The following is an 8,893-nucleotide window of genomic DNA, read 5'->3' as shown; positions in this document are numbered from 1 at the left end:
TTTTTCTGAATCTTTCTTACTATTCAACATAATGTTAGAATTAAACGTAGTTCACTAGATGAAAGTTATGCTTAATTGTGGCATAAACGTTTGGGTCATGTATCCAAGGAAAGGTTAGAAAGATTAGTAAAGAATGAGATTATTCTGAATCTAAATTTTGCTGATCTTACTATATGTTTAGAGTGCATTAAGGGAAAGCAAACCAAACATAGTAAGAAAGGTGCTACAAGAAGCACCCAGCTTCTTGAAATAAGACACATCGATATCTGTGAACCCTTTGATGTTCCATCTTTTGGTGGAGAAAAATATTTTGTCGAATATATCGATGACTTTTCACGTTATGGATACATCTATTTGCTGGGAAAAAATCTCAAGCAACAGATATTCTCAAAATGTTTGTTAATGAGGTTGAAAGGCAATTAGATAAAAAGGTGAAAATCATTAGGTCAGATAGAGGTAGTGAATATTATGGAAAGTATAATGAATCAGGACAATGTTCGGGTCCATTTACAAAGTTCCTCGAGGAATATGGCATATGTGCACAATATATTATGCCAGAAACACCTCAACAAAATGGTGTTGCAGAAAGGCGTAATCGAACACTTATGGATATGGTTATGAGCATGATGAGTAATTCCTCATTACCCAAATCATTTTGGATGTATGCTCTTAAAACCGTTATATATCTATTAAACAGGGTTCCTAGTAAGGCAGTTCCAAAGACCCCTTTTGAACTGTGGACAGGAAGGAAACCTAGTTTAAGGCACCTGTATGTTTGGGATTTATGACGACCTGGCCAGTCGTCTCAAGAGTTACCACTCTGTTTCCCCCATTTCTGCTTCTTATTTCTTGATTTATTAGTTCTATGTGTGATCGGTTCGGTTGGCTCGGCTTCGGAGAGGTTTTGGTAAGGTTTGAGACACTTAGTCTCTTTTGAGAAGCTTAAGTTGGAAAAGTCAACTGGATGTTGACTTATGTGTTAGAGGTCTCATATGTGAGTTCCGATGATTAGGATAGCTTCGGGAGGTGATTTGGGACTTAGGAGCGTGATCGGAATGTATTTTGGAGGTCCAGAGTAGATTTAGGCTTGAATTGGCGAAATTGGATTTTTGGCGTTTTCCGGTTGAAAGGTGATATTTTGATATAGGGGTCGGAATGGAATTCCTGGAGTTGAAGTAGTTCCGTTGTGTCATTTGTGATATGTGTGCAAAATTTCAAGTCATTCAGACGTGGTTTGGTTGGGTTTTTTATCAAAAGCGTAATTTAGAAGATTTTGGAATTCTTAGGCTTGAATCTGATGCGAATTTGGTATTTTGATGTTGTTTAGAGCATTCCAAAGGTTGGAACAAGTTTGAATAATGTTATGAGATATGTTGGCATGTTTGGTTGAGGTCCCGAGGGCCTCGGGTGAGTTTTGGATGGTCAATCGGACTATTTCATATTTTGGAAAAATGAAGAAAACTGATGTTCAGTGTTGCAGACCAATGACGTTCGCATTCGTGAGTAGGCCCTCGCATTTGCGGAGGGTTAGCAGGTGAGGCTGAGGATTTAACCTTCGCGTTCGCGAAGGTTTGGGATCTTGTGCATCACGTTCGCGAGGTATCAGACGCGTTCGCGTAGAGGAAATTGAGCATCTGGGGTTCAGGTGGAATTGTCCTTCGCGTTCGCGGAATGGTAGTCACGTTTGAGTAAGGGCGCTAAGCCTTTGTGTTCGCAAGCTGGGTGTCATGATCGTGATGAAGGAATTTTGGTCAAAGTAAGTTAGTGCTTCGCGAACGTGAGGCGTTGACCGCCTTCGCGAAGAAGGATTGGATGCCTGGGTAGAATGTTTAAATAGCCATTTGGTCCGCGATTTTGGGGTTAACTTCCACCATTTTTGAGCGATTTTGGAGCTTTTTGAAGAGGATTGAAGAGGGATTCAAGGGGAAACACTTGGAGGTAAAATTTATGGACTTAATACTCGATTCTTATGTGAATTCTACCTAATTAATCATGGAATTTAAGACTAATATTGAAGAACTAGGGCTTGTAATTGGAGACCTGGAATTTGGGATTTGAGGGGCCGTTTGTGGTTGGATTTTGATGCTTTTAGTATGAATGAACTCGGGGAGTGATAATGAGTTCATTGATGTAATTTTTATCGAAATCCGAGACGTGGGCCTAGGGGTTGGGTTTGGCCAATTTCGGGATTTGTGTTGTAATTTGATTTCTTCGAGTGGGATTTGTTCCCTTAGCATATTTTGATGGTTTTGCACTAATTTTGGTTAGATTTGGAGCATCTAGAGGCCGATTCGAGCGGCAAAGACATCGTGAGCTAGAGGTTTGGACTGGGTAGAGGTGAATAATAGTTGTAAATATTATTCTGAGGGTATGAAACCCCGGATTGCACATCGTTGTGCTACATTGAGGTGACGCACATGCTAGACGACGAGCGCGGGGTCGGGCACCGTTGGGAATTGTGACTTAGTCCATCCCGAATGGCTGTTTTACTGCGTATTTGATTTAAAATTGTTTGTTATCATCATGTTTTAGGCTGAATGCCATATTTGGGCCTCGTGCCAACTATTTGAACCCTTAGGGGATTTTTACTAATATTTTCTCACTATTTTAACTTTATACTTGTACTCAATCATGCTATATTCTACTGTTTTCATAACTCAGTCATGTTTACTCTATTTTAACACTAAAATGATATATTAAATGATATTTTGGGTTGAGCATCATGTTTTACTGTTGCCCGAGTGGCTTATTAGATTCTAACTGAGTAAGGCCGAGGGCCTATGTTGTGAGGAAACACTGATTATGATTATGAGGCCGAGGGCCTAAGATTTGTACGCCACGAGATGGCTTGATATTGCACTTGGGCCATACGGGGCCCCTCTAGGAGTCTGCACACCCCCAGTGAGCGCGAGTACCCATTGTGATGTGAGATATAGCCCGAGGGGCTGGTATTGTTCCATTTATTGCCCGAGGGGCTGATTCTGTTGGTATTGTGCCCGAGGGGCGGTTCTTTATGTGTTTATCTTTTCTAGCTGTCTGTCATTTACTTGCTTAACTGTTAAAAGAGTATTTTAAAGAAGCTTAAACTGAACTAAAGTGACTTTACATATTTTCACCGTCTCATTGTTTTTACTGGTTTTACGGCTTCTTTATAGCCTGTTGATGTGCCTTTACGTGATTTCTTACTGCTCAGTCTGCATTTATTAGTATTACTCACTAAGTTGGAGTACTCACTTTACTCCCTGCACCCCATGTGTAAATTCAGGCGCGTCAGGTCCTACTCGCGAGGGTTGAGAGAGCTTCTTGCAGATTTCGGAGGTTTACTAGGTAGCTGCCGGCATTCGTAGCCTAGTGCTTCTCCCTCTATCTTATTTCCTTCTATTTTAGTTATGTAATAGTTGAGTAGACTCTTTCAGACTTGTAGTTTTTATGATAGATGCTTATGACTGGTGACACCCCGATGTCGGGTTATGTCTATTCTACAACTGTATTATTCACCTTATTTTGGGATTATTATTATTATTATTATGTTAAAGACTCAGTTCTTATTATTTAATCGCTTAAAAATGAATTTGGAGTCTATCGGTTGGCTTTGTCTTCACGAGAGGTGCCATGACGACTGGGTCGGGTTTAGGGTTGTGACAGGATTGCCCAGCGGAAGATAGAGTTTATAATCCACAAGAAAAGAAATTAGATTATCGAACAGTAAGGGGGTACTTTATTTGTTACCTAGAGAAATCTAAAGGGTATGTGTTTTATTGTCCAAACCATAGTTCGAGAATTATTGAAACTGGTAATACAAGATTCATTGAGAATGGTGAAGTTAGTGGGAGTGTTGAAAAGTGAAGTGTGGAAATAAAAGAAGTGAGGGTCAATATTCTATTACCCATGAATGTTTCTACTTCCACACAAATACCAAATATTGTTCTAGTTGTTGAAGAATACTTTGACAACACTGGGAAACATTTGGATGAAATACTTCATGAAGAAACTAACTCACAAATATCTAACACAAATGAACCACAAGAATGCCATTAAGAAAATCTCAAAGAGTTAGAAAATCAGCTATTTCGGATGATTATGTGGTTTATTTGCAAGAGTCAGATTTTGACATTGCTCTTAATAAGGATCCAGTTTCATTTTCACAAGCCATAGAAAGTAATGAGTCTGACAAATGGATTGATGCCATGAAGGAAGATTTAAAATCCATGGAATACAATAAAGTCTGAGATCTTGTTGAATTGCCAGAAAGTTTTAAAAAAATCGGGTGTAGATGGGTCTTTAAGACCAAACACGATTCAAATGGCAATATTTAATGATGCAAAGCCAGACTTATTGTCAAGGATTATACTTAGAAAGGAGGCATTGATTATAAAGAGACATTTTCACTGGTCTCAAAGAAAGACTCGTTAAGAATTATTATGGCTTTGGTGGCTCTAATTATGATTTAGAGTTACACCAAATGGATGTGAAAACTATCTTTCTTAATGGACATCTCGAGGAGAAAGTTTATATGGACCAACCAGAGGGTTTCGAAACTAAAGGAAAAGGTCAAATGGTGTGTAAACTAAAGAAGTCAATATATGGACTTAAACAAGCCTCACGACAATGGTATATAAAGTTTAATGATACCATAACATCTTTTGGATTTGTGAAAAATACTGTTGATTAGTGTATATACCAAAAGATCAGTGGGAGCAAGTTTATATTTTTAGTCCTATATGTTGATGATATTCTACTTGCTACTAATGATTTAGGCATATTGCGTGAGACTAAAGACTTTCTCTCTAAAAATTTTGAAATGAAAGATATGGGTGAGGCATCCTATGTGATAGGAATAAAAATATTCTGTGATATATCATAAGGTTATTTGGATTGTCTCAAAAAGGCTATATCGAAAGAGTCCTAGAGAGATTTAACATGAACAATTGTTCAGTAGAAATTGTTCCAATTCAAACGGGGACAAATTTAGTCTCATGCAATTCCTTGAGAATGATGTAGAACAAAAAAAAATAGAATCAATTCTTTAATCTTCTATTGTTGGTAGTCTGATGTATGCTCAGATATGCACAAGACCCGATATTAGTTTTGCGGTCGGAATGCTGGGAAGATATCAGAGTAACCCAGGGATTGATCATTGGAAAGCTGCAAAGAAAGTCTTGAGGTACCTGAAAGAAATGAAGGATTACATGCTCATTTATAGGAGATCCAAGCTTTTGGAAGTTGTTGGATACTCGGATTCAGATTTCACTGGATATATTGACACTAGAAAGTCTACGTTTGGTTATTTGTTCCAATTTGCTGAAGGAGCAATATCATGGAGAGTGCCAAACAGTCTATCATTGCTACATCCACGATGGAAGTAGAATTTGTGGCATGTTTTGAAGCCACAATTCATGCATTATGGCTGCGAAACTTTATTTCAAGACTTGGGGTTGTCGACATCATTACCAAGCTGCTGAAAATTTACTGTGATAATACTGCAGCAGTATTCTTCTCCAAGAACGATAAGTACTCCAAAGGTGCCAAACATATGGAATTAAAGTACTTTACCGTCAAGGAGGAAGTTCAGAAACAAAGAATGTCACTTGAGCATATTAGAACAGATCTCATGATTGTAGATCCGTTAATGAAAGGTTTACAACCAAAAATATTTAAAGAACATGTACATAGAATGGGTCTTGGTTGTATTTATGATTGATGTATTTATGATGTTTTGACACTCTGAGCTCATTTATGCGTTTCTGATATACATTAGTGATTTCCTATTTCTCATAATGGTGTACACATTATTATTTTGAGATATTTCAGGATAAGTCTCAATGAGATATTATTGTGGATCGTAATGTTTTATAGCTTATGAACCTGGTACGATAAGTTACTAATGTTGTAGTAAATGAAAGAGAGTATGTAGATAAATTATATATAACCGTCATAACTCACGTTTAGTAGTTTATTGTATTATGGTATTTATGATGGACGTTATAGAAGAGATTTATTTATGTGCAACTAATGATTATATTATTAAATATTAATATTATGTGATTATTGGGCCAAGTGGGAGAATGTAAGTTATTTTTTCTTACGCGTATATGGCCCAATAGGTTTAAGGCCCATAATTAATATTTAATTAATGATTAAATCTCATCTGTCCGATCAGTTACTTGATGGACGTACCGGATTAAGTGAGAACCTCTATAAATTGGTCCTCTCCCCATCCATTAAGGTTATCGTATTTTATTTCTTTCTTCCATCACTAAAAACGGCGGTAACATACAGTTAGGGCAAGGGTCGAGAAACCAATTTACCGATTAATGCTTCCGCTTCAGGTATGTTTTCTGTAATAATTTTATGTAAGATTATCATGTTCAAGATCCTGGTATGAATTAGTGTTTATGCTTACAATAAACTTTCGAAGATTTCAGAGTTTTTTTTTTTGAAATCTTTTGGAGAAATATATATTCTTAAGTTCATTCTAGAAAACATACGAAGGATCATCTAACTGACAAAAGAACTTTTTTTCTCGCAATAAAATGTGAATTATTCTATTTCTTTAATACATGAGAATTATTATAAAAATTATAAAACAACTCAAAAAAGTTGAGATTTTGGCCAAACAGGCTCATGTTCATTCAACGTTCACAATTAAGAATACCAAAATAAAAATGTACTTGTTGAATATGTGAATGCAAAATTTAACTATTAATATAAATATGTAAATGCAAAATTCAACTACTAATATAAGCGCGTGAATGTAAAATTCAACTACTATAAAAAATGCTCAAAGAAGAACCTGAAAGTCCTTAATTTATAGTTGTTGATCGAACAAGGCAAAAAATTGATGATGAAAACGTAGAATTATAGCACTTTTATAGAAATTTTTGGTATATAATTTGAAACATGAAAGGATTTATATAAAATAAAATTATGTATAATTTAATAATTTATTAGAAAATAAAGACTCCTAAACCAGAAAGAAAATCAAATTGCACGTTTTTACCTAATATTTTTTGAGGAATTAATCTGTTAGTTAAAAAAATTCCTATGATATTTTCCTTTGAAAATGAATAAAAGTTTCCTAAGTTAGTTGAAGATCACTGGAAAGCTGCAAAGAAAATCTTGAGGTACCTGAAAGGAATGAAGGATTACATGCTCATGTATAAGAGATTCAAGCCTTTTGGAAGTTGTTGGATACTCGGATTCAGATTTCGCTGGATGTATTGACACTAGAAAGTCTACGTTTGGTTATTTGTTTCAATTTGTTGAAGGAGCAATATCATGGAAGAATGCCAAACAGTCTATCATTGCTACATCCACGATGGAAGTAGAATTTGTGGCATGTTTTGAAGCCACAATTCATGCATTATGACTGCGAAACTTTATTTCAAGACTTGGGGTTGTCGACATCATTACCAAGCCGCTGAAAATTTACTGTGATAATACTGCAGCAGTATTCTTCTCCAAGAACGATAAGTACTCCAAAGGTGCCAAACATATGGAATTAAAGTACTTTACCGTCAAGGAGGAAGTTCAGAAACAAAGAGTGTCACTTGAGCATATTAGAACAGATCTCATGACTACAGATTCGTTAACGAAAGGTTTACAACCAAAATATTTAAAGAATATGTACATAGAATGGGTTTTCGCTGTATTTATGATTGATGTATTTATGATGTTTTGACACTTTGAGCTCATTTATGCGTTTCTGATATACATTAGTGATTTCCTGTTTCTCATAATGGTGTACACATTATTGTTTTGAGATATTACAGGATAAGTCTCAATGAGATATTATTGTGGATCATAATATTTGATAACTTATGGACCTGGTACGATAAGTTACTAATGTTGTAGTATATGGAAGAGAGTATGTAGATAAATTATATATAATCGTCTTAACTCACATTTAGTAGTTTATCGTATTATGGTATTTATGATGGACGTTATAGAAGAGATTTATTTATTCGCAACTAATGGTTATATTATTAAATATTAATATTATGTGATTATTGGGTCAAGTGGGAGAATGTAAATTATTTTTTCTTACGCATATGTGGCCCAATAGGTTTAAGGCCCATAATTAATATTTAATTAATAATTAAATCTCATTCGTCTGATCGGTTACTTGATGGACGTACCAGATTAAGTGAGAACCTCTATAAATTGGTCATCTCCTCACATATTAGGGTTACCGTATTTTATTTCTTTCTTCCATCACTAAAGACGGCGGTAACGTAAAGTTAGGGCAAGGGGCGAGAAACCACTTTACCGATTAATGTTTCCGCTTCACGATAATGACTTCCGCTTTTGGTATGTTTTATGTAACAATTTTATGTAAGATTATTATGTTCAAGATCCTGGTATGAATTAGTGTTTATGCTTACAATAAACTCTCGAAGATTTCAGAGTTTTTTTTTAAATCTTTTTGAGAAATATATATTCTTAAGTTCATACTAGAAAACATACGAAGGATCATCTAACTGACAAAAGAACTTTTTTTCTCGCAAGCAACATGTGAATTATTCTATTTCTTTAATATATAAGTATTATTCTAAAAATTATAAAACAACTAAAAAAAATTGAGATTTGGGCCAAACAGGCTCATGTTCATTCAAGGTTCACAATTAAGAATACCAAAATAAAAATGTACTTGTTGAATACGTGAATGCAAAATTTGATTATTAATATAAATATGTAAATACAAAATTCAACTACTAATATAAATGCGTGAAGGTAAAATTCAACTGCTATAAAAGACTGCTCAAAGAAGAACCTGAAAGTCCTTAATTTATAGTTGTTGCTCGAACAAGGCAAAATTTTGATGATGAAAGAAATTTTTGGTATATAATTTGAAACATGAAAGGATTTATATAAAATAAAATTATGTATAATT

The sequence above is a fragment of the Nicotiana sylvestris genome, chromosome 1 (assembly GCF_000393655.2).
Source record: "Nicotiana sylvestris chromosome 1, ASM39365v2, whole genome shotgun sequence".
In the NCBI taxonomy this organism is placed as follows: Eukaryota; Viridiplantae; Streptophyta; class Magnoliopsida; order Solanales; family Solanaceae; genus Nicotiana; species Nicotiana sylvestris.
The sequence above is the reverse complement of the archived record's forward strand: the minus strand, read 5'-3'. Positions refer to the sequence as shown.